This window comes from Urocitellus parryii, chromosome 10 (genome assembly GCF_045843805.1).
Source record: "Urocitellus parryii isolate mUroPar1 chromosome 10, mUroPar1.hap1, whole genome shotgun sequence".
Lineage (NCBI taxonomy): Eukaryota > Metazoa > Chordata > Mammalia > Rodentia > Sciuridae > Urocitellus > Urocitellus parryii.
Window position 1 is genome coordinate 17,640,422 of NC_135540.1, and position 25,841 is coordinate 17,666,262.

The following is a 25,841-nucleotide window of genomic DNA, read 5'->3' on the forward strand; positions in this document are numbered from 1 at the left end:
GAAAAGAAGTGCACCTAAAATATTTGCCACTCCAAGATAAATTTGAAAAATTTGCAATTGTTTTATAAATAAAATAGTAAACCATCTTAAGATCGATGTAGTCAAGCAGAATAATGCCCATTCCTCTCCCTCCACTGAAAGATGCCTATATTTTAATTCCTGTAACTTGAAATATATTTAGGTTACAAAGTTAAGTGAATTAAAGTTGCAAATGCAATGAAATTTACAAATCAGCTGAACTTAAAATAGGTCCTAAATTGTATGAGTGGGCCCAGGGAAATCACAAATGTCCTTAAAAGGGAAGAGAGGCAGAAGAGGAGATGAGAGAGAGATACTGTTGTAGAAGGTGTAGCATGCTCTGCACAGGTGGAGGTAAAATGCATGCAACTGAATCACAAATTGTAAATAAATGAAAGATGTCTACTAAATATTGTGACTCTGTAGGGGTATATAATCCCATGCAGTGTTTGCCTCTCATCCTGTCTCACTCTATCAGTTCTCAGAAAACATTCCTGGTCTTTATCTGAGAGTTTATTCAAAATTACTGCAAGTGCTGGTCTGAGGAGAGTCACCTGTTTTGCAAAGACAATTTTTTTCCCACTTTACCTAAATGAGACTGGCCAGGCTGTCTGTGAAAGTTCACCACATACTGGTATAAGCTGCATTGATGAATATCTTTCTTTTAGGCTCAGGCTTAGTTTGTATGCTCCTTGACTTATGATAGGGTTACATTCTGATAAACCCATAGTAAATTCAAAGTAAATCAGACTGCATTTAAGCCAGGCACAGGGGCACATACCTGTAATTCCATCTACTCAAGAGGCTGATGCATGAGGGTTGCAAGATTTAGGCCAGCCTGGGCAACGTAATGAGACCCCATCTCAAGTTGAAAAGAAAGGGCTGATGATGTACCTCAGTGGCACCGTACTTGCCTAGCCCTGGGTTCAATCTCCAGAACTGGAAAGAAAACTAACAAACCATCCCCCACCCTGCATTTAATACACCAAGCCTAGCAACAGCTCAGCCACACAGTTCAGTGGAAAGTGATTGTTTACCCTGGCAATTGCTTGGCCAGCTGGGCCCTGGGCCTCCATGTCACTAACCAGTATTGCAAGAGTATCTTACTACATATTGCTAGCATGGAAAAAGATTCATATTCAAAATTGGAAGTAGGGTTTCTATTGAATTTGTATTGCTTGCTCACCATCATCAAGTTAAAAATGCTAAATTGGGGAACCCTCTACATTTTGAATTGATTTCTCACTTGTTCTTGGGGGATTCTAAGCATAACTTAACAGCAATTTTGCTTGATGGTTTGATAAGTGAGGTGAAAGAGGTTTGACTTGGATTTAGATTTTTCTAGATGGACTTTCACCTTGACATTCACGAGGCTGTCCCAGACAATCATTATTATGGTAAAATTTGGACAGTAATAGAATTTCGTGGATTCTAAGGTAGATTTTCCTGGATTTGAAATCAATATTCTTTATAGAACCAATAGCGTAGCATCTTAGAATCACTCCCAGCCAGTTGGGTGTGTACAGCTGTCTTGCATGTCATCACTTCTGATAAATGGCTGACAAGTGCTGCTGCTGGTTAGGTCTAACTGGTGTTGGATGAAAAGTCGGTGCATAAGCACAAACACAGAAACATTACAACAGGGTACACATTTTTCCCTTAGAGAAGCAAATGGTCATTGCTGGAAGAATGGATATGATTATTACTGTTATTGTTGTAACTGGAGATGCACCGACCAGGATTTAAGAAACACAATTACTGACAAGGAACCAGGGAGGCTGCCCTGTGCTTTGTTACTGGGGCCCGTGACAAGGATTGTCTGAGCATAGGAGTGGAGACAGCAGAGCTGGCAGGTTCCTCAGAGGAGACGAAAGACACTTCCAGGTAAGGAAAGGCTTGTGCGACTGACGCATCCACTGCTTCTGTCTCTCTCACCCTGGGCAAGCCAGCTGCCTTGATGCGAGGGCACTCAGGCCAGGACTGTAGGGCCAGAAACAGAGACTTCCACACTACAGCCATGGGAACACCGAGGGCGCCACCAGCAGCCTTGGAAGGAGTCTCCCACGGGAGAGACCCTAGGCCAAAGTCAAACTGCTAAGACACTCTGACATTCCTGATTTGGTAATAAGAAGTACAGTCTAATAAGTCATCTAGCCTCATCTAAAACCCGAGGATAAAGCTTACTTCATAAAGTTTTGGAAAGTGCAAAAGAGCAAAAGAGAGTTTGGAATGGAACCACCCGTTGACCCAGTTATCCCCCTCCTCAGTATTTACCCAAAGGACTTAAAAATCAGCATACTACAGCGATACACCATTGTTTATAGCAGCTCAATTCACAATAGCTGAGCTATGGAACCAGCCTTAGTGCCCTTCAGCAGATGAATGGATAAAGAAAATGTGGTATGTATACACAATTGAATATTACACAGCCATAAAGAAGAATGAAATGGCATTTGTCAGTAAATGGAGGGAACTGGAGACTATCATACTAAGTGAAATAAGCCAATCCCCATCACCCAAAACCAAAGGCCAAATGTTCTCTCTGATATGTGAATTCTAACACAATAAGGGGGTCAGATAGGAGTTTGTTGAATTAAAGTGGGATAAAGGGAAGGGAGTAGTGATGGGAATAGGAAAGACAGTGGAATGAACTGGATATAACTTCCCTATGTTCATATATGAGAACATGACAGTGTAACTCCACATTATGTACAGCCATAAGAATGGAAGTTATGCTCTACATATGTATATTATTCAAAAATATATACCCCAAAAGAACAAATTTTTAAAAGAGAGAGTGAAAAAGAAAGGAGAGTCCAAGTTGTAAACTCTGAATTATCAATGCAAATGCTAAGTACGGTAATTCTCTCTCATGTCCATATAGTACACTTCAAGTAATCTAAATGCTTTTCGACTTCCCCCGATTCTAAATAAGGCAGGTGGAGGTATTGTGTTGGGGGCTCCTCAAGAACACACTCAGGTTCAGGAATTTGCCAGAAGAAATCATAAAATTCATAACTTGTGGTTATGTTTTATTACAGTGAAAGGCTATAGATTGAACTCAGCAAAGGTAGAATGTGCAGAAGGCCGAGTCCAGAAAAGACCTGCACAAGCTTCCAGGACTGCTCCGCAGTGGAATAGCCCAGACAGCACTTCATTATCACAGTAATGATGTGAGATTATAAAACAGAGGATGTTCACCTGAGCCCCGGAGTCCAGGGGTTTAAGGGAGCCAATCACATATACCTGAAAGCACCCCAAGAGATTGACCTTAGTAACTCAGTCTCCAGTTTCTCCAGAGGTCAAACTGACATAGTATGGCCCTGTGATGTGGCTGAAGTCTCAGGTGGAAAAGGACACTGAGCAGGCAAGATCTTCTGTGGGATTTGAGTTGTCTCCCATGAGCCAGGAAAGGAATGTACAGAGCTTGAACTCACTAAGCTTGCTGAGTTAAGTGTTCACTGCATGGATACAGATCTACAGATTTATAGGTTTGCATTCAGTCCTTCATCCTTCATATGGAACATCCCCACCATGCAGGCAGACCTGTCTCTTGTTTCCCATTTGGACTTGGATATTTGAGGATTATGTGGGTGCCTGGAGGGTCCTGTGATGCAATGGGATTATCTTGCAAACAATTCCATCTTCTTCCAAAGAATCAATGAGGAAAGCCCCAGATGACATACATGTGACCACGTTTTACTAATACTAACACAGCTGGGCTTGCTCAGTGGTCTAACAGACAAAATGACAGCATGCTCTAATGGAAAAGCGGTTAGCAGTCAGGTCAGAGCTTGGTATTCTTGCCCTTTTTCTCCCCTAAGAAGCTGTGCAATTTTTTTTCTGTGTAATTTAAGGGTCATTAAATATAATAATATATAAAAAAATCAGTAATAATGTTTTCATGCATCTATTGGCTCTGTCAGAAAATGACACAGAGTTGAAAATTTAACAAACATATGCTGAAAATAAATTGAGTTCAATGTGTCTAGGTTTGGAGAAAAGAGGAATGCTTTAAATGACATTCTTACAAAGTGGAGAAATCATTGCAGATTTTTAGCTGGATATTGTTAGGATTAAGGCTGGCCATTGAATGGCATGCTATATAGAACGGATTGGATTTCAGAGAAAGAAGGGTACCAGTCGGGTTGGTGCTCAGTGAGGTGAGCCAGACAGCAGGGAGAAGATCTGGGTAAGGATGCCGCAGGGGAATAGTTCACTGTGAAATCATTAAGTTAGATTTTTTTTTTTTTAACAGCTCTGGTTTGGAGAACCCTAAACAGAAATCAGAAGTTATAAACATATTCAGTCCCTTGTGGCAAATTTAAACTATCAGACACTTTTTAGAAAATGTGCATTAGTCTCCAACTAAAACAGAACATCTCCCTTTTCTGCCTTTTAGTCTTAATCTCTTCATCAGGTTTTGTTTTGCTTCTCATCTGCCTCACTGCCTTTCAACCCCACTGTGTCCTCTGTCCAATTGTATTTCACCTTCCTATTTGGGCTTCACACTCATCATTTATATTTTTCCTGCCTGGCCGTTTTCAACAAACATTCCGTTCTTTCACACCAGGTATGTCTACTGCAAGCCTCTTACAATGAACTCCCTCCCAGGTCTCTCATTTCCAGACCCTCCCCTGGTCTCCTAACAAATTCATATATCCAACGCATGGAGAATTCTCACTATGTTTGAGTGAATAAGAATGAACGATTTATAACAAACAACAGGAATGTAGTCTTACAATGTTGCAGTAGTCAACTATTGGAAGTCATTTCCCTGTCCCTGTTAGGTGACTTTTCCTGCCTTCACATGGGTCTCTATGGAAGTTTTTTTTTTTAATTTTTTAAAAATTTTTAGTTGTCAATAGATGTTTTATTTATTTATATGTAGTGCTAAGGATCAAACCCAGGACCTCACACATGCCAGGCAAGTGCTCTACCACTGAGCCACAACTCCAGCCCTCTATGGTGGGTCTTATTAGCGTAAGGAATCTGGCTTATAGCAAGGAGCCCTACATGGCCCCCCATAATATTTATTTATAGATGAATCCCTTTCAAACTTCTGAATTCTTGTACCACAAGAATAGTCTTTACATCTCTCATTTCAGCGTTTATACACACACACACACACACACACACACACAGGCACACAAATCCTTTTTATACACACACACACACACACACACACACACACAAATCCTTTTTATCAGTTACATAAAGAACACAGGGTTATCCCCATAAGCCAGGATGGCATGGAGAAGTAGAAAGAGATGGAACTGGGATTGGTTGATGCAGCCTAAATCCAGCCTTAGTAGAAAATGACAAGTAGCCACAAGGCTCACAGGTCTGTTCTCTGCCAGACAAATCCAATGCCCAGCGTCACATGTCCAGCAGTGGCTGTTTTATTTGTTAGAGAGTGAATCCCTTCCAAAATGGCAAAGATATGGCCATTTTGAGTTTTTAGAGCTACCTTGACCTTCAAGAGGTCAGCTCATCCTCCTTGATCCTATGTTTCATCTTAGGCTGTCATCCTGTAGTTTCTGAGTCACTGTTCCAAATGTGCACACTTTCCTGTCTCTGGGAAATACCCTGTCTTACACCCTAGAGGTATTAGTAGAGGAGTACTTAAAATTCCAAGTGATTACATGCTTGATTTGGGGGCGGTAAGAAAGCAGAGTACTGGGGTGACCATACTCAACTATGTGCCTCATCATAGCAAAGAAGGGTTCCAAGAAGTAAGTAACCAATGTTCTAAGAAGGAAAGTGCTGGCTAGTTGAGAAGGAAGGAAAGAGTTGAAAGAAAATGGCTGAAGGTCTTGACTACAGTGAGCATATATCCTGGTTTGCTAGGGATAGAACAACTCTTACAATTGTTGTCCCGGAATAACTATTAAAATAGCCTCGTTTCCTCTAAGCAGTGTCCTGGTGTTTTTGGTAATTTATAAGGTAACCCTAAGCTAGTCTGGTGCAAGGGTTGCATGGTGCCCTTGAAGAATTGAGTAGCTGAGGGGAGAATTCCCAGGAAAAGCATTGTGTGCAGAAACCCTCTGAATGCCCCAGGAAGGTCAATGAGCAACATGGTCAATGCTTCAGAAAAAGCAAGAATTTTGACTGATTAAATGATTAAAGATGATTAAGATGATTAAATCAGAAGGCTGCTGGTGATTTCCAGAGAGTAGCTACTTCTGAGATAGAGTTTGCAATTTCAACAGGAAATGGAGTGAGTGGTTCTACACTGGCCACCAATACTTCAGATACATTTCATAGCTAGATAGAAGAAAGGAATACAAAGGAGGGATATATATGAATGGATTGATGCTTAAGAAAGAGCAAAGTGTCTTCTGATCCCAGGTGTTTCAGGCACCAAGGGTTATGGTACAAATATAGCCACATCTAAGAACCATACCACCTGTAACCAGACCCAGAAATGGCACTAAGAAACCCCTGCCACAAAGACATGAATCTTTTAAGCAGGTAGATCCCAAGTTCCTGAGGAACAAGCATTTCACAAGAAGTATGGGAAGGGCCTAAAGAAGATTCAGGCAAACAAGAGTGTGCCTACAGAGGCTAACAAAGCCCCTGAAGCCCAGGAGGTTAAACCCAGGATCCCAAAGGGTGTCAGCCACAAGCTCAATCAACCTGCCCACATTACCCAACCCAAGCTCAGGAAGTGTGCTCATGTCTGCGTAGCCACAGGTCTTGGGCTTCCCTAGCCAAAGGCCAGGGCCAGGGCTCAAATCAAGAAACAGATCCAGGCTCAGGCTGCAGCTGGCGTAACCCCTGGGCTGCCTTCTGATTGGGACTGGTGTCCCCTTGTGCTGTTTGTTCAAATACATCTGAGGCAGCATCTGCTGAAGAGGGAAGGAAGAAGGAAGAGAGAGAGAGATTGAGAAAAAAGGATCTTCAACATCTGGGAATATGCTTAATGTGAGAAGGTAATTGAAATTAGAATTATGCTGCAGTATCATTTTTTAACTGTCATTTTGGTGATGGCGAGAGGACAGAGGCAATCTCCTATCACTGTTAGTAGGGAATAAATTATTACAATCTCAGTGGAGGGTGGCTTGGCAATTTGTATGAATATATAAAATACATGCTCCATTTGACCTAGAAATTTCTACCTTCAGAAATTATCCTATAGATATTCTTGCATAGCTACAGAATGACTTTATATGAGAGCATTTACTGCAAAATAATTTCTAAAATCAAAAAATTGAAAATAATTTATATTTCAATAGGAACCTGGACAAGTCATGATAGAAAAATGTTGAATATTTACTATGCATCTGACACAATGTTAAATGTTTTAAATGTATGACTAAAGTATTTTCTTGCAATAAACCTACAAGGTAGGGATGATAATCATCCTTTTAAAGATAAGAAAACTGAGGTACGATGAGTGTAAGTACTTTGCGTAGGGTAATAGAGCTACGAAAGGATAGATCTGGAATTTGAACCTGGATATAAATCTTCTAATCACTGGTGTACACATAACCTATTCAGTTAAGCAAAAATGAGGCCTTTTATTGTTGGTCCTAAAAAGAATGAAGTAGATCTGTACGTGCTTATGTGCAATGATTTCCACACATAGTTTTAAGCGAAAAGAGAATGATGTAAAACACTGTGTTAGTAAGTTTTTCATTGCTATGACAAAATTCCTGAAAAAAAAAAAGTCATTTTAGAGGAGAAAAGATTTAGTTTGGCTCATAGTTTTAGAAGATTTAGTGCATGGTCTCTGGGTCCCGTCACTTTGGGCCTTTGGTGAGACATCTTGTCATGTTGAGGACCATGGGGTGGAACAGAGCTGCCCCACAAAAATGAATGAGTAAATGATGAAGTGCCTAATAACACCAAATCCTGAAGAATTAGAAGGTCTAAAACTAGTAAGGAGGATGAATCACAAATAAAAAAAAAACTCCCAATAACAAGTCTAGGATCAGACGGCTTTACTGGGGAAGTTTACTAAATGTTGAAATAAAAATTAACAGGAATCCTTCTCAAATTCCTCCAAAAAGTTGAAAAGAAAGGAACACTTTCAGACCCATTTTATGAGGCTGGTATTACCCTGATATCAAAGCCAAAGATGTTACTACAAGAAAAGAAAACTAGAGGTTTTCATCCCTGATGCCAATAAATATAAAATTCCTCAACAGAATATCAGCAAATGAAATTCAATAGCACATTAACACATATATCATGACCAAGCAGCCTTTATCTCCAGGATGCAAGGATAGTTCAACCTATGGAAATCAATAGATGCAATATCACACATTATCCAAGGACATACATCATCATCTCAGTAGATGCAGAAGAAAACGTCTGACAAGATTTAACACAATTTCATGATAAGTACACTCAACAAGCTAATAATAGAAGGAAATTACCTCAACATAATAAAAGCCATGTATGAAAAGCCCATGATGCTAAAAAATTAGCATTACATCCCCTGGTGAGAAACTAAAATCTCTTTCTCTGAGATCAGGAAAAGCCAAGGATGAGCACCTTCACTGCTCTGTCCAGCAGAACTTGTGTTTGTTAGGTCACACGTGTGCATGAATGTATAGATCTTCTAGGTCATCCAATTTCTGAGTATGCAAGTGTTCATGATAGTCTCTTTTTTCCTATTTCTTTTCTTTTATTCTAATTTGTTATATATGACAGCAGAATGCATATAGAGCACAATTTTTCATATCTCTGGTTGTACATGATAGTCCTTTATTGTTCTATTTCTGTGGCATCAGTAGTAATGTCTTCTCTTTCATTTGTGATTTTTATTTTTTTAATTTGAGTCTTCTATTTTCTCAATTTGTCTGTCTAGGATTTGTTAATTTTGACAAAATTTTCAAATAAACTAGCTCAGCTTCACGGATTTTTCTTCTATTGTTTTTTATTTAATTATTTCATTTGTTTCTACTCTAATCTTTATTATTCTCTTCCTTCTATTTTGATCTTGGTTTATTCTTTTTCTAGCTCCCTGAGTTGTACAGTCAGGTTGTTTGAGGACTTATTTTTTAATATCTCTATTTACTGTTTTCAACTTTCCCTCTTAGGTCTGTTCTGCTGTCTCATAGAAGCTTTGATATTTTATAGTTTCATTCGTGTTTACCTCAAAACATTTTATATTTCTCTTTTGATTTCTTCTTTGACTTATTACTTCTTGTTTAATTCCCATACAGATGTGAATTTTCGTTTCCTTCTGCTACTGATTTCTAGTTTTATTCCACAGTGGTCTGAAAAGACTAGGAATGATCTAAATAGTCTTAATTATGTTAATGTTGTTTTGTGGACCAGTCCGTGATCTGCTCTGGAGAATGCTCTGCATGTGTCTGAGAGTCCTGTGTGTTGTGCTCTTGGGTAGAGTGTTCTATATATGGGTGTGAGGTCTATTTGGTTTACAATACTTTTTAGATCTTTTGTCTCCTTATTATCCTTATCTTTTGTCTCTGTTTGGATAGTCTATATATTATTGTAAGCAGGGGATTGAGATCTCTTACTAGTTGGGGGTTGCTCTTTCACCCTTCAGCTTATCAATTTTTGCTTCATCTGTTTAGGATTTCTGTTTCTGGATATATATATATATATATATATATATATATATATATATATATATACACACACTCATAATTGATATTGTTTCATGAATAATTGACTCATTTATTATTATATATGTCCTCTGTCTCTTGAGATAGTTTTTGACTTGAAACCTATTTTGTCTAGTACAATTATACTCACTCCTGTTTTTTGGTTTTCATTTGCATAGATTATCATTTTCCATCTTTTCTCTGTCAAACTATTCATGTCATTAAAATTGAAGTGTGTCTCATATGCAGAATATATATTTGTATTTTTTTTAATATCCACTTTGCCACCAAAAGGACTTGCTAGCTCTGCTGATGCTAATTTTAGTCTTGCTTGAGATGGAAGAGCCTCTTAATGAATTTCTAGATTTTTTACAAAGGAAATTGCTTTGTGTATTGTTTTGAGTCAGTGTGTGCATAGGGGAATTGGGACAGGGCCTGGGACTTCTTTTTCCATCATCTTGCTGATGTCACCTCCCAAACCCATGACATTGCACATCACATTTTAGACCTTAAACACCTATGTGTAAAAACTGCTGTTTTGCAACCAAGTATACACTGTAAAGTAATTGACAAAGAACTTTGAAGCATTTATGCAGTGCACCTACTTCATAGAAAGGTTTGGAAATAGCCCAGTGGGACATCAGATGGTCACCAATGAGAGATCTTTTTTCTGAGAAATTTTTATGACTTTGCTTCATTGTCTTTTAAAGAGGAAAAGAGCTCAGCCTGGTAATAAACCATCATACTCCAACAATGACACGGCCCCACAGTGATCAAGTAAATGGGCCATTAGCCTCGGATGTGTCTATAGAGATTGGAAATGCTGTGGTACTGTGATGATGACTACTTTGTAATACATGTTTTCTTTTAAATGTTGTTTTGGATCTCATAATTCCTTTTTAAGCTTGCTGCCAAAAATTCTGAGAAGAAGAATGAAACAAATACAAAAATGTTGAGAAGGGCTGTCTTAATTCTGGCTTTTGTACAAGAAGACTGCATAATAGTGAAAAGGATTCTTTGAAACTGAAGCAAGATGCTATGGATCAAAGGAAGAGCATAAACTATAGGCAAAAGAAGGTGATAGCAATGGTTCTCTTTCTCAAGTGTTTTGTTGAGTGAGAACTGAGGGTAAGGGGAATGCCCATTTAAATAGGGGTTAAGGTGAAGTGGTTTTCTTAAATCCTTTTTAAGAAAATGTGTTCCAGTAGCATAGGAGTTCCAGAGGGCTCAGGTCAAGTGGCCATGGAATGTATTGAAGAGTACAAGGAATAAGTTAACCTGGGAAAGTGAAAATGGTTATAGGCGTAAGATCACCAAAGGCAAAAGCAGTGTGCAGAGGCTGGCTGCGTGTGATAATAATTACAGATCACAGAATGATAGACGTTAGACCTGGAACAGGTTGAAGGGTTGCCTAGAAGTTGAAGGTTGTTTCAGATATATATGCAAAATTAACTAATCCCATTGGACCCAGTTGAAATAGTGTTGCTTAAATATTTATAATCTAGGTACCACCTTCTTGGTACTTATGATTTTCTGGGATTTTGGTAATGGTTATGGGGTAGACTTATACAAACTTAAAAATTTTTTTTTTGTGTATATATATATATATATTCATCAGAAGTGATGCAATTTGAAAGGACTCTTCTACCTGACCTGCCCGTTTCAGTATTACAGTTGGACCTCACCCTTGGGCTTCTCAATTAATGTTGTACCTGTCTTAGCCACTTTAAAATGGAAGCTGCTCCACTCATATAGCTTTTAGTGCTATAAAACCAGTTCAGAGAAAAGAACTTTCTACTTTCACCCCCTCAGGCTTTCAGACCTCAAATCATGATAATGAGATTCTTGGTAAAACTTTATTTATAAAGGAAATATACTCACATTATAAAAATTCTGAAAAATTGGAAGTAATACCTCCAATTCATCCATACGGCATCATCTTAAGAGAATTAATGATATAATTTTGGTGTATTCTTTCTGTACATTCATATTCTCACACATATTCAAGCATATGATAAACTTAGTTTTGCACTTTGCTATTTTTATGTTAGCTGAAGCCATCATTTGCCATGATTGCATAAAATTTCCTTTACTTATTGATCCATAATAGTTCTCTAGCCTTATGCATTTCATTTGATCTTTTTATTTCTGTTTATATGATCACTGAACATCATTGTGCACCCTTCTGTCTGTTAAATTATTTCTTTAAGGTAGTCTCATATATGGTTATCATACCTAAAAACATAAAATAATGGCTGTTTCTTATGCTTATTAGTTATTTTGCCCACCATGTTATGTACAATTTTTTTAAACACTTAACTCCTATATCTGATTTTGGCATTTTAACCCCCTTATGGGTAGGGAATCTCAAGCTTCAGAGGTGAAGTAGCTTATTGAAGATCACCCAACTGGCAGAAGGATAAAGCTGGAAATGAGCTCAAATCAGAAAATCAGAAATGAGAAGCTAAATCCCACTACAAGTTACAGTCCCCAAAGAAGATGTACACAGAGTCTGGCTATTCAGATTTGCAATCTTGATGCTCTGTAAACTGAAAAAAATATTCTTTTTTTTGACTATAGTGTTCTGGTATATATAGGAAACCTCACAGACTCTATATCTCCCTGAAATTACTGAGTAATATTAAAACATTCACTTTATCATCTGTTCCTTTGAACAAAGAAAAGATTGTGGATAATGTCGGCAGCTCAAATGGTATAGGTGCTATTAATTATTGATTTAATGGATGAGCATATATGTCAAAAGAGGGGCCCTCAGGACTTTCTTTCAGACTTACTTAATTCACTGATTTCCTCTTCAAGTGTAGAGATCCTTCTCCTCCCAATAATCTGCACTAAGCAGTAACTATAGATCTCAATGACACATCTTAGCTGCTCACCAGTTAAATTGCCATGATGAAAATGAAATAAAATGTCCAATAATGTGCCCTAAAAACTTACATCTCTATCCTTCAGTGGGGGGGTCTCATCAAAGGACAATGGATGGAAAAATGGAAATCCCAAAAGTGAATTATGGAGCAGACACCAAAATGTCTAAGTACAGAAACTGTTACCTTTACTCTCATTGAAAAAAAAGAGACAACCTTTACCTAAGGAGTATAGTTTTTAAAATCAGTATTAAATAGTATTTGAAACAGTATTTCTTACATTAGTCATGGGTCAAAAATACAACCTGAAACTGAACCTACTCTCTCTATATATGTATTATTATCACCTTCACCAGAACTAGAATGAAATCCAATCCTTTTAAAAAATGCTAGAAGCATCTGCAGTGGACTGAAATAACATGAGAGGAATGAGGAAAAAAATAAATCATTCACAAGAAAAGGAAAGAACAGGCTTTTAAAATCCTAACAGGAAAATATCCTGCTGCTACCTAAGAAATGGATCATTAAGTTACGTCCCACTATGTGGTAAAGTTACTCTTTTTGTCTGCCTGTAACACATGTACCTTACTTAGGCATTCTTTCTCCCCACAGAGGATCTGATGAAATTTTACCCAAGAGAAGAAGAGATGAGGCTTTTTCTTTCATTATTGTGTGAGCTTCTTTCTTAGGGTGCCTGTTCTTCGGTCTCCTTATGTGAGGTTTTATAGATGATACATCGAAACGGTTCCATGATGCTGAAGAATATTTAAATAAATTGCTACGTAGAGTTAGATACCTTACAAATGCCCCTAAAATAAAGGTATTCTATGAAAGGGCTTTCCTAATATTGTGAAGTCATAGCTTCCAGAATTGACGGAAAAGTTTGGGGTTGGTGTTGTCATTTCATAGCTGTACTTATACACACAGAGACGCAGCTGGCTGTGAAATCAGAGGGTCATATAGATTGATATTGCGGGAGTGAGTGAGCATCAAGGTCTGGAGAAAGGGTCACAATACAGTTGAATATAGACCAAGCCCAAGAAGGCAATCACAGTGGGAATAATAATCCAGGAAAGAAATTCTCTCCTCTATCTTTAACCAGCCCGACATATACAAGACCAGGGCTGCAGAGGTGTAGGCAACAGAGGGGACATTGCAGCCTCCATGCCATCTACTGACTCAATGCTAAATGGTTTATTTGGGATTAATTAGACTTGCTTCAATGCCTTTGTTTTAAGTGATAGAAAGACTATAAGAAATAGGTTTTTATAGTATACATGCAACTATGTGTGTGTGTTTATAAATATGTTTTAAAAATGCAAAATATCAGATCCCAAACCAAAGCCCTCTGTATCAACAGTAAGATTCAGAAATTGCTTCTGTCACAGTAAATTTAGGTAAAATTCAAAGCTTAATTTAATTATACTTCATAGCCATTTACTTAGGAACTGAACTGAGTAGTTATGAAGGATAGGTTTCTCTTTCTTCCTTTCTTTCTTTTTTTTTTTTTTTTCACCAAGTCGAATCATTGGAGAATCTTCATTACTTACAGTCAGGCTGGGTCAAGTGTCACAAGCCCACAGTCTTTAAACCCAAAGTCACTCTGTACAACAGGACAATTGGTGGATAGTATTAGTGCTCGACTTTGTTTCTATGAAGCTTTTATGTAAAGCAGTTTCTGTGATAAGCTGCTTATCAATGAATATCAACATTGCTTCAATTTTATTGACCGTGGAAGGGAAGCAGGGAGTAAATCTCATTTTGTTGAGGTACTCTGTCAAGTAGGGGGAATTCTGGCTTCATGAGTGACTGTTCATGGACACGGGAATAAGCTGCTATGGACAGAATCCGAAGGACAAGAGGCTAATTCTGAAATCAACTGTGAAGGGAATGGGAGAAACAGGGAGGGGAGAGTACAGAAGCCGTCAGGGAGAGACTTCAGGTGACCCTGAGGGGTAACACTTGTGAAAGGAGAGGAGACCAGGGAGGTTTGAGCGAGAAGAGCTTCCTGCTGCAGTGTGTCTCTGAGAAAAGTCTAGCCCAGACCAATAAGGAGCTCTGGGATACTGACCTCCTTAGAAAAGTCCAGCACCAAGTAGAAAACTCCCGCTCCAGGGTCTCATCATGCTCCATCCCGAGGAGCAGCCTCAGGACCAATGCTTCTGTGGATCTCAGAGCCTCTGGGGTGGCCTCTACAGTGGCCTCTGGGTCACCCTGGAAGGGAGGTCATATACGTCCATGACAGCCACATAGCATCCATCACTTCTGAACTATAACCTCTGCCTCTTTCCATCTATGTCCCAAACGTTAAGTCCAAGACAGAGATGGAATGTTCACAATAACAATTCCCCTTGTGTCCCAAGACAGGCATCACTAATCAATCAGTGTAATCCTTAATGCTGATCCCAGACACTGCACGTGATTCTTCTCTGGGAAGTCACTATCCTGGTCTATGAGAAAAAAACTAAACTGCTACCTCTGGGGAGGCCTTTGACCTTTCTCTCTGGAAAGCAGCAGGGACATAGGTCAACAGGAAAAGTTACAAAAGTGAAATTTCAGCTTGACATACAGATGCTTTGCTGAATATCAACATATCTTCAGTGTCTATATTACAGTTCTCTCAAAGGATAGACACACAATGCTAGATGTTTCTCTCTCTCTCTCTCTCTCTCTCTCTCTCTCTCTCTCTCTCTCTCACACACACACACACACACACACACACCCCACAACTTTGTTTTTCAATCAAAGAAAGTCAAATTTATAATCATTCCTACTACCAGTATAGTTTTTAAGTAGATGCAGTCTTTAACTTCTAATCTGCATTTTTCTCTTGTATAAAATTGGTTTCTTTATTTGGGGGCTAGAACACAGCTTCCTACCTCTTCATATTGCCATCCCCAATGCTTTGCTGACTTGGCACTTCTTGGCGTATTTTTTTTTGTGTGTGTATGTCTTTCCAAGCACAATTGGAAGCCAGTCAGAGATGACTGCCTCAAGGTTTGTATCCTTTTATAGAGTACTTGGCATAATCTTCACATTATGGATATTATTCTTTAATGCAAAAATGGAATAATACCATTACGGTGGAGAGCAAATTGGGTTTTGCCAATAAACTTCTAACATTTCTTTGAAATTTTTCATTTCCTCAAGTTCCCCTTGGTTGAGGGGAGGAAAAAAAATCCCTAAGATCAGGAGTTTTCCAAAGAGTTTTGCTTATGTATTAAATTCTTGCCACTGGGCAATCTCCTGACCCAGAAAGATTTATTCTAAAACTTTTATAAATAATCCCATCCCTTTTCATATACTTCTCCCCACATTCTAATTACATTTTTGAGAAATGTGAGAACAAATTTGATTGCCACTATTCTTATAAAAGATGAAGCTGGTTTAACTCGAGCTGCTGAGTGAAGCCCCATTGCCCTTCGCAATATTTCCCCTGTAAATCTTTATCAATGTGTCAAGCAGAATTTATTCTTCCTGATATGATTAGATTTTTGAAAGGAAGAGGAGTTGGAAATACTGAATTACTCATTTATGACTCACATGGGGTTATTCTGAAAGTACACACTGGGGTACCAACAAATTCAGAGATGTGGGCTGAGCACCAACTCCAACTGGGTTGTCTCCAGAAAAGAATTTGGCTCCTGGTCACCACAATTAAAGGCACAGAAAGTTTAAATAGGAATATAGATGCTTAGTTTTTAAACAAATTAAGACCTCCCAAACACTTAGGTAAAAAAGAGAAGCTAAAAGGATATGAACTCGTAGAAGAAGGAACACGGAGTTGAAGCACAGATTCTTAACATAAGGATTGAGAAAGAGAAAGTCAGTGTGATATTTGCTGTGTTCATTGCATTCAAACTTATTGGACTTTAGCAAACTGCAAGGGGGAAAAATAAGAGGTTATACTGCGATGAGTGAGACAGTGCCTTCCACTTTTGAATGTATCCTGCCCTGGGTCATTAATGGTTCTGCTCTGAAGTCAGATCCTGCCCTTTTCTCTTCAAATCCACTTGTATTTATAGGTGCATAGAAATTAAAAAGGCTATGATTGGAAATAAACATTAGTTTTAAACATATAGAAACACCTTGGATATTGATCCTTATTCAATAACAACAAGGTTACCGAAAAGGCCTATTTTGAAGACCCTGAAAAAGAGACCTTCATAATAGGAGAATGCAGTTAGACACAACCATAAGCCTTAGGCCAGGGTAGGAAGGTTGGTTCCAGGTACGCATGGTGATACTGTGTTTCAGTCAGCTTTCTGTCACTGTGATAAAGTACCTGAGAAAGTCAACTCACAGGAAAAAAGATTTATCTTTCAGTTGTTGGTTGACTGGCTCCATTATTTCTGGGCAGAATTTATAGAGGTGGGAGCATGTAGTAGCAGAGAAAAAAAACAAAACAGAAAGAGCAGAAGGGGTGACCCACTTACTCCCACTGGTCCCTACAACTTAGAGTTTCCACCAAAACAACAACAACAACAACAACAACGAAAACGATAGTCCATTCAATAGATGGATCCATTGATGAGATCAGAACCCTCACAAGACAATCACTTCCCCAAAGCCCCACCTCTGAATATTGCAGTTTTGAGGACCAGGCTTTCAACACATGAGCTTTTTGGAACATTCCAGAACAAAACCATGATATGTTACAATCAGGGATGGTTTCCTGAGTGGACTACCTGTGTAGACACATAGGGGTATCTGCGCAGGAGCCTCATACGTGTCATTAAATGCTTGCTGTTACTGTCTTTGGCTGCCTAACAATTTTTGAAAGAGACATGAATTTTTATTTTGTACCACAAATTATGTAGTCGTTCCTGACCATAACCCTTCCTCTGGTCCCTCCTCAGTTCCCACCTATTTGAAATAGGCATTGACTTAATTAACATGTTCTCTGGTGGCAGTAGGATTGAGGATCTACCCTGGATGCCTTACTTCTCCCTAAAACACAGTCAAGTGAAGACGTGATCTGATCACTACTACAAGTCTTCCATTATCTTTCATAAGGAAAGTGACACACTTAAAACAGACAATGATTTTCAGGCCAGACTGTGTTGACCATTACAAAAGATCCACCTTTCATTTTAAATGAAACCATTTTCTTGTTCCAAGTGGAAATTTGTCAATACGTCGTCTTTGCCTTCTATTTCCAAGAGGAGAAAAATGCAATAATCTTCCAATACGAAGTGAAGAAGCAGGCTTGAGGAATCCGAACAAGGTCTGTATTTGGACAGGTGTCAGATGAAGTCCAGCCCTGAGAACCCCAGTGGGAGGGATGGCGGGTGAAAAATTCGGAGTAAATGTGCGGAGGGCAGACACCTCACGCACATTTCAACCTAAAGTTTTATAGATAGATTCTGATCCAGGCTTAGTGCCTGTCTGCTCCAAGTCTGTGCATAACGCTTTAGTCTGAGCTGTCACCCAGCTGTCTCTCCTGGTTTTTCAAGATCCTTTGTTTAGCTTCTCGAAGGCAAGGGCTGTCTAAATCGCTTAGCTGTGTGCACGTGTTCCAACACTAGTGCCGAATCTGAAGTGACCTGAATTCATGCTCCTCTGCGCTTTAGGCTTTCCTTTCTTTGTTTACTGCAACAATTACAAAAAGGAATAAATATAAATCTTTACTGACATTAAAAATACTGCTTTCATTATATCTTTATAAAAATTAAGCCAAGTGAATATTTTAGAGTTTTCTGGGGTAGTAGTTTATACATATAGGATAACCAGTACAGTCATCCAAAATTAAACATTTCCTTTTGTAGGAAAGGCTTCATGGATGACATGGAAGTTAAATCTAAGAGACAAGACAGACGATGGTGGCAGGTTTGAATAAAAGAAAAGAAAAACAGCAACCATAGACTGTAAAGTACCTACAGACCTGATCATAAGGATAGGGATTCTTTTCAGGAATTCCATCTTTCAAATCACAAAATAATGTAAATATAAAATTCTTATAAAATTGTTTAAGGAACAGAAAATCCTTTAATATTTTAGACCTTGGACGAGTGCATGAGCATGTGAAACTTTGAAACGTGACAATGGTAAGAATCCTGTTGTTTTCTTTTTTTTTTTTGTTTGTTTCTTGATAGGAAAGACAGAGCCAGAGAACTTGATCATAGACCAGAGCCTTTTCTAAAACAGCAAGGTGAAAATCCCCACAAAGTACTTGAGAAACTATCCACCAAGGCACGTTTTAAATTTTCCAAAATCATCTTCTGCTTTTTTTTCAAAGGCTGCAAGGTAGGAACAGAGTTTGCAAGAACAATTGTTAAAAAACTCATTCTTAAATCTTTTCTCCTGGCTTCCTGTGCTCCCTAGGGAGAAATTCTTGTGTTGGAGAGGGCATTTCAGTGAATTTAATTGTGTTCCTTAGCGTAAAATCAGACCTGTCTGAAACACTTCAGAACAATTAGCAAATTGTCATCCATTTTCTTCTTTTGCCCTGGCCCGCAGGGGCAAATGGAGAACTGTCATAGTGGTAATTGTAGGCATTCTTTTCCCTTTACATTTTCCTGATGACTCTTAATCCAAGCCTCTTTTAGGGCTTACAGAAAAAGAGCAGAATTTAGCCTCAAAAAACCAAATTTATTTTCCAGTTCCATGATTTCCTCCCTCTTGGTATTTCACATGGGACCTGATTTCCATTCCATACCCCTGAGAAGTCACATTATCATATCATCATGAAGCACTAAATTAGCTGCTATTGTCCCTGAGCCCATATTCCGAGGTTGGCCGATTGGAATTTATCCTTGCTGATCCTGGAGCTTGGGCTGCCAGGGAACAGTAAAACAGGCAACGAACCAAGAGGTGCAGAGTGCCCCTCCTGAGGAATGAACAAAACGACCCACTCAGGGCCTGATAAGGGAAGGGTAATTTCATGCCAAATGACATTAGCACTGTGATCTGAATCTCTTATTATTAATTATTATTTCTGAGAGCAAATGCACTTGAGAAAGGTCAGTACCCCTCACATTTAAGCTCTTATCATTAAGTTGTGGAAGTGCAGGAGCTTTGTGGAGCCATAAGCTTCTCCCTGGTAGATTAGTTTAGTGACCATCACCAGAAGATGTTGCTTTGAGGAACGTGTTCTTCATGTTCTATACAAATTTCAGTTTATCTGTCTAGATTCTGGTTGGCAAGTGTGTAAGCCAGAGGTCTAGAAGTGAAATTTCTTTCATATTCCTCAGCTATGCAGAGAGCCATCATAATGCACCTGAGATTCATGTTGACAGGAGATTCAAGTCAGTAGACAGAAAGACAGAATTAGACCTACTTACAATGTTGGTCCTTAGCAGATGTCTAAAACCTTGGAGTTAGGAAGGATCCCTAAAGTTGCCAAAACTAAGAAAAGTGGTTCACTGTGCTTTAATTATTAATTAATTAATTAATTAATTAATTTTTAAACCAACAATGTGGTTTATGCCAAACATTTGCTTTCTTCTATGCCCTTGAATTTTGGTACATGCCAGGCAGAGAGGCTCAGTGTGACCAGCCTCCAGTAGAAACCTTGGATACCTAGTCTCTAGTGAGCATCCTGGTAGAAAATATTTTATATAAGTTGCTAGAGAAATTAAACACATCATACCTCACTCCGCTGGGAGGAAATTCATGGACGCTTGTGACTGATTTCCTCCAGACTTGGTCCCATGCATTTAACCCTTTGTTGATTATTCTTTGTATCCTTTTTCTGTCATAAATCACAGCTCTGAGTACCACTCTACACCATGTCCTGTGAGTCCTCCTAATATATCATCAGTCCTAGAGGCAATATTGGGGACTTCTCAACATGTAACATGTAGGTATCTCCATTTTTTATCAAGAATTTTAAAATTAAAATCTTAAGTTGCATTTGTTTACTATTTGATATCTCTTTAGATAACCTCTGAAAGAACTAAAATAACATTATAAATTTTGAGAATACTTTGAGATCAACTATAATCTTGGAAAGAAGTCACTATTATTGATTCTGTATTTAAATGACTTATCTCCATAATAGTATACAGATCTCTACTCAAATTGGGTATTGTGGCAGCTTTTATTTTTAAAGGAGTTATGATACAATTATTTCCTTAGTAACACCCCTGGTTCCTAGGGTACTACTGTGGGAAGGCTTGGGGGTCTGACTGAATTATTTTCCCTGCAGAAGCACTTTGAATTGAATTTTCTGAGAAATAAAAATAAAAAAATATTATATCTGAGAATATATATTAGAGTCTTGGAGCTATAACACTCCCAGAATATTCTGGAGCACGCGCACATGTGTGTGTGTGTGTGTGTGTGTGTGTGTGTGTGTGTGTGTGATCTGATAGAACTACAGCTTTAGGTGATTGTACTAAACATTATATTAGATTATGTCAAAGTCCTTTAGAAATTCTTCAGATGGCCATAAATATTACTTAAAGCTTTAGTAAACTTTACATTCAATGGAATAAATAAGAAAATATTGGATTAAGTAGGTTACACAACAAACTAAGGGACAAAAGTGGCAGAATTAGACCACTCCTGAGAACAACACTACCCAATTCTTCCCCAGTTGGTACCAGAGCCCTTGGTTATCAGAGGACCTCTGCTAAGTCAGGGGTCCTTGGCTGTATAAGTGTGGTGCGCTGCTGTAATTTGGCTCACTCACAGTGTCAGAACCAAAGTCCTGTTTACTCCAGTGTCAGTATAGACAGTTTCCAACATGGGCAAACAACATTGTGCGTCAACCAATCCTCTGCAAAACAGAATGTCATCTAGTTCATTGACTAGAATCCACGTGGTTATAAGCTTGGGGTTTGCATCCAGATACCATCTCTGCTTGCTAATTATATGATGTGGCTTAGGCCACACTGTTGGTTTTTTGAGTTGTATTTCGTCATCATAAAGTGTGGATGAAACACCTGAAGAAAAGACATTAAGTAAGAGTGGGACCTACAGCCAGTTCCTGGAACACTGTGTGGTAGGCATTAAATAAATGGCAGAAATTCCAGCCAATCCCTTGTCCTTTGGGAGAATCGAGGCTTTTGATAGACAGATGGTCAAAGAAGAGTAAGTAAATAAGTAAAATGCTTTTCTATTCAACTCACTCTAAAAAGCAATTAATTAGTGTTTCCCATGTGAGAAATCATTTGAAAAATCTGTTTGGAATTCAAAGCATCTTCTCACATGACTTGGGATTTGAAGCTGTTTGTTTCCTCTGCACGTGTTGTTTGAGCAACCTGGCAATTTCCTCTTCATTAGTAAGCACGTGGGCCTCCCACTGAATCTTTTTTTCCATGAGAAGAAAACCTACTTTGTAATTCCTCCTCTGTATGAATGATGCCATGACACTTTGCATTCTATATTTTATATCAGGTCAAATTTGGTGAAACCCATCCAGTCATTTTCTGGGGATGGAGTAACAAAATAGATAGATGCAGTTTCATTTCCCTGGAGATGATAACTATTCACACTGATGCTTGTTCCTTTTCCTGTCTCCAACTAACATATTAATAATGCAGGATGATTGCACTTGATGTCACTAGTACACAAGGGTGATATGGCACAAAAGTATGGATTCAATAATTTCTTCTGAAACTCCCTATATGATCTAAAGATGCTTGGGGGAAATCATTACAAAATGAGGCTACCCCTCGATCACAGAATCAGAGCAAGTAAGAGTTGAGAAGTGGAATATGGCTAGGCACACTTTCAGGAAGCAGGTCGTGCAGAAAGAGAAACACACCTCCTTTGCCTTTTCAGGTAGACACCAACTTTCATTTGAGTTCATTCTGACAGTTTAGTGACTCAAACATGTTTGGAAACAAAATAAGCAGTACACTAAGGACATTCCTGGGTAGATAAATGCCAAATGAGAGTGGTCAGGTCAGTGGGCTTATGGCTGTGATCCAAGAGGATTGTGAAGATGTGGGAGGGAAGAGGAGGTAGAAGAAGTAGGTTAAGACTCTAATGCCAGATTCCAATAAAAAGGCATTTCATATTAAGAAGAAGAAGGAGGAGGAGGAGGAGGAGGAGGAGGAGGAGGAGGAGGAGGAGGAGGAGGAGGAGGAGGAAGAGTGAATAAGGTGCTGTGGGGAAGCTTGTAGTTAATTGATGGTGAGAGGAAAACAATTCATGGCATGGCCAATGGGTGTGTGAAAGAGAAAGATAGCAGGGGACTGAAACCAACGATAACATACAGCCCGGCGCGGTAACACAAGCCTATAATCCCAGCAGCTCGGGAGTCTGAGGCAGCAGGATCATGAGTTCAAAACCAACCTTAGCAAAAGTGAAATGCTAAGCAACTTAGTGAGACCCTGTCTCTAAACAAAGTACAAGGGTTGGGGACATAGTTCAGTTGATAGAGTTCTTGCCTTGCAGGCACAAGGCCCCGAGTTCAATCCCCAGCACCATGATAGATAGATAGATAGATAGATAGATAGATAGATAGATAGATAAAATACAAAATAGGGCTGGGGATGTGGCTCAGGTCTGGGGATGTGGCTCAGTGGTCGAGTGACCCTGAGTTCAATCTCATTACTCCTCACCCCACCCCCACAAAAAGAGAATTGACAGTTTGCTCTTAACGGTGATATGAAGAATTTTCTCAGACATGAGTAACTGATTGCCTGTTGTCCTCCTGTGCCTTTATCATATTTTCCTGGACTTTGTATTTTTTCCTGAACATCTTGATGCCCCATGTTGCTGTTGCCAACCCCGTCTCACACAGCTCCTGTACCTATCAGTCTGCCTAATCAGCATGTCTTCAGGGTTCAAGACTCAACTCAAGTGCCACTCTCTCTGTGAAGATTTTCTAACCCTGATCCAGGTAAAATGGGCTGGTGCTTCCTTTGGACCTTCTGTGTACTCAATAATTACTTACATCAAAGTCCTCATGACACTCTATTGCATTTGTTTTGTTTATTTTTAATTTTTTGTATTATTATTTTTATTTGTTTTAATTAGTTACACATGACAGTTCAATGACCTTGACATAGCATTTGTTTCTTTTTATGACTCTTCTTTTTGCCTTATAGATTATCATTTTCCTACAGGTTAAGAACCCAATTCATCTTTGTTTGTGCCTGGTGCCTGTCATCAAAATATATTTTGGATTAATGGCAGTGAATAAGTGAGAGAAACATGAAAGGAAGAAAAGAGTAAATGAAAGAAAGAATGAATAGTATCTCCTACATTTAGTAAAATGGTAGAATAAGCATTGATTTCCTCACCTAGGTTTACTGAAGCCATGGGGGACAAACATTTCTCCTTCTAGGACAGAATTTAAAGATGACTAGCTATAAAATTTTTTTAAAACTAAAAACAAAACAAAATATGAAATTTTTTATCACTAAAGTATTCATTGTTGATGGAGAAATTGCAACTGGAGTAACCTTGAGAATACAAATTAAAGACAAAAGAAAAACTAAAATCCTGGACTTTGTATTTTTTTCCTTCATATCAGAAACTTTCAAATTGAAAATAGCTCTCAGACATTTCTGTAAAGAAGTCTAAAGCTCAGATGGGCCCATGCACTCATGTTTGGCAGGAAGTTAGAAGATACTTTGCTTTCCTCGAGGCCACAGGTGGGCCCGGGAGTATTACCTTAGTGAAGCCTACTTCTTTCACCTGCTTATTTTTCTACTTTGAAGTTACATTTCAGGCATCAGTGAATTTCCCAAGACATTAAAGCATGGGCCTTGGCAGCAGTCTTCCCGAGGCCATCAGAGCTCTGCATTTCAACATCAATCACATGAGGAGTTTATTGGCACCAAGACAGTTTCTCATTATGAAACACCCAAGAGAAAATGTTCTTAATGAATTTGAGTCAGAGCTGGCAGTGTTAGTCTTGAAGCGAACAACAAACTTCCAGCAGCCTTATTATGTGTAATTATCAATTGAAACTGTGGTCTTAAGACCTATCATTGGCAGACCCAGACATATGGATTTGCTTGCTGTGGAGACTCCGGAGGTTTTGATAACCAGGCATCTCCTGATCTTATTAGATACTTCTTATATCAGGACTTGACACTTAAGTCTCTGAGAAACCACTACACTCTGGTTTTGAAAGTGAACCTAGAGCAATATTTTATGTTTAGAGTCTTTCTCTTTCTTCATTCCAAATTTATATTCTATAGAAAAGAGGGTGAGATGTACATTTATTCAATTCATAGTATATATATATATATATATATATATATAAAATTATATTAAGAGTTCTAAAATTTGCTTATAATTCAAAACAACATAAATATGAATATTACCCTATTCCAAAGCCAGAGAATGATATTACACAAAGAGAAATTATAGCCTAATATACCTCATAAACATACATACAAAAACCTTTAATGAAATACTAAATCAAATCTAGCCTTGTGTAAAGAAAGGTGTTTATACCACAACCGAGTAGAACTTTTAGACATGCAAGGCTTACTTTGGTATGGTAAGATTTAAACTTCCCATCATAAATGCAAGTTGTAACTTATGAAAATCAGTCACTATCATCAAGCATATCAAAGAGCTATGAAAAATCAGATGATCCTATCAATGGAGACAGAAAAAACATTTGATAAAAATAAATACCTATTTATAATATAAACTAGGTGAAAACTAAAAATGGAAGAAAACACATATAACATGAAAAGCCATATCTGCAAATTATCTACAGTTGGTTTCATATGCACTGGTGAGCACCTGGAAGCCTTCCCCCTAGGTTTGTAATGAGTCAAGATGTCCTCTTGCACCATCTCTTTCCAACATCACCCTGGAGTTCCTGGCTTTGCCAGTAAGACAAAGGGGGAAAAAAGCAAAAGGTATATAGATTGTAGAAAGAGAAATAAAACCATTTTTCTTCGCAGGTAACATGATTGTACATGTACAAATTCTCAAAGAATGGAAACAGAACAAAACAAAAACAAGAAAAATCTCCAAGAACTAATAAGCAGGCATAGCAGTGTTGCAGCATACAAGCTTAATAAAGAAAAATCTATTGCTTTTTCCTGTACACCAGCAATGATCATTCAGAATTTGAAATTAAAAATAAATCTACAATAGCAGCAAAAAGAAATGAAATACTCAGACATAAATCTGACAGAATATCTACAGAGAGAGCCTTTACAAAGAAAGCAACAAAACTAATGAAAGAAATTAAAGATCCAAAGATCTAAATAAATGGAGAGAGATGCTATGTTCAAGGGTTGGAAGATCCAAAACTTTAAACATATTTATTCTTCCCAAATTGACCTGTAGACAATTCATTTCCAATCAGAATGTCAGGAGGTTATTTTATAGATATAGGCAAACAGATTCTAAAGTTTAAACACAAAAGCAAAAGTCCTGAAATAGCAAATACTGAAACAGAAGTAAAAAGTGGGAAGAGTCAGATTACCTG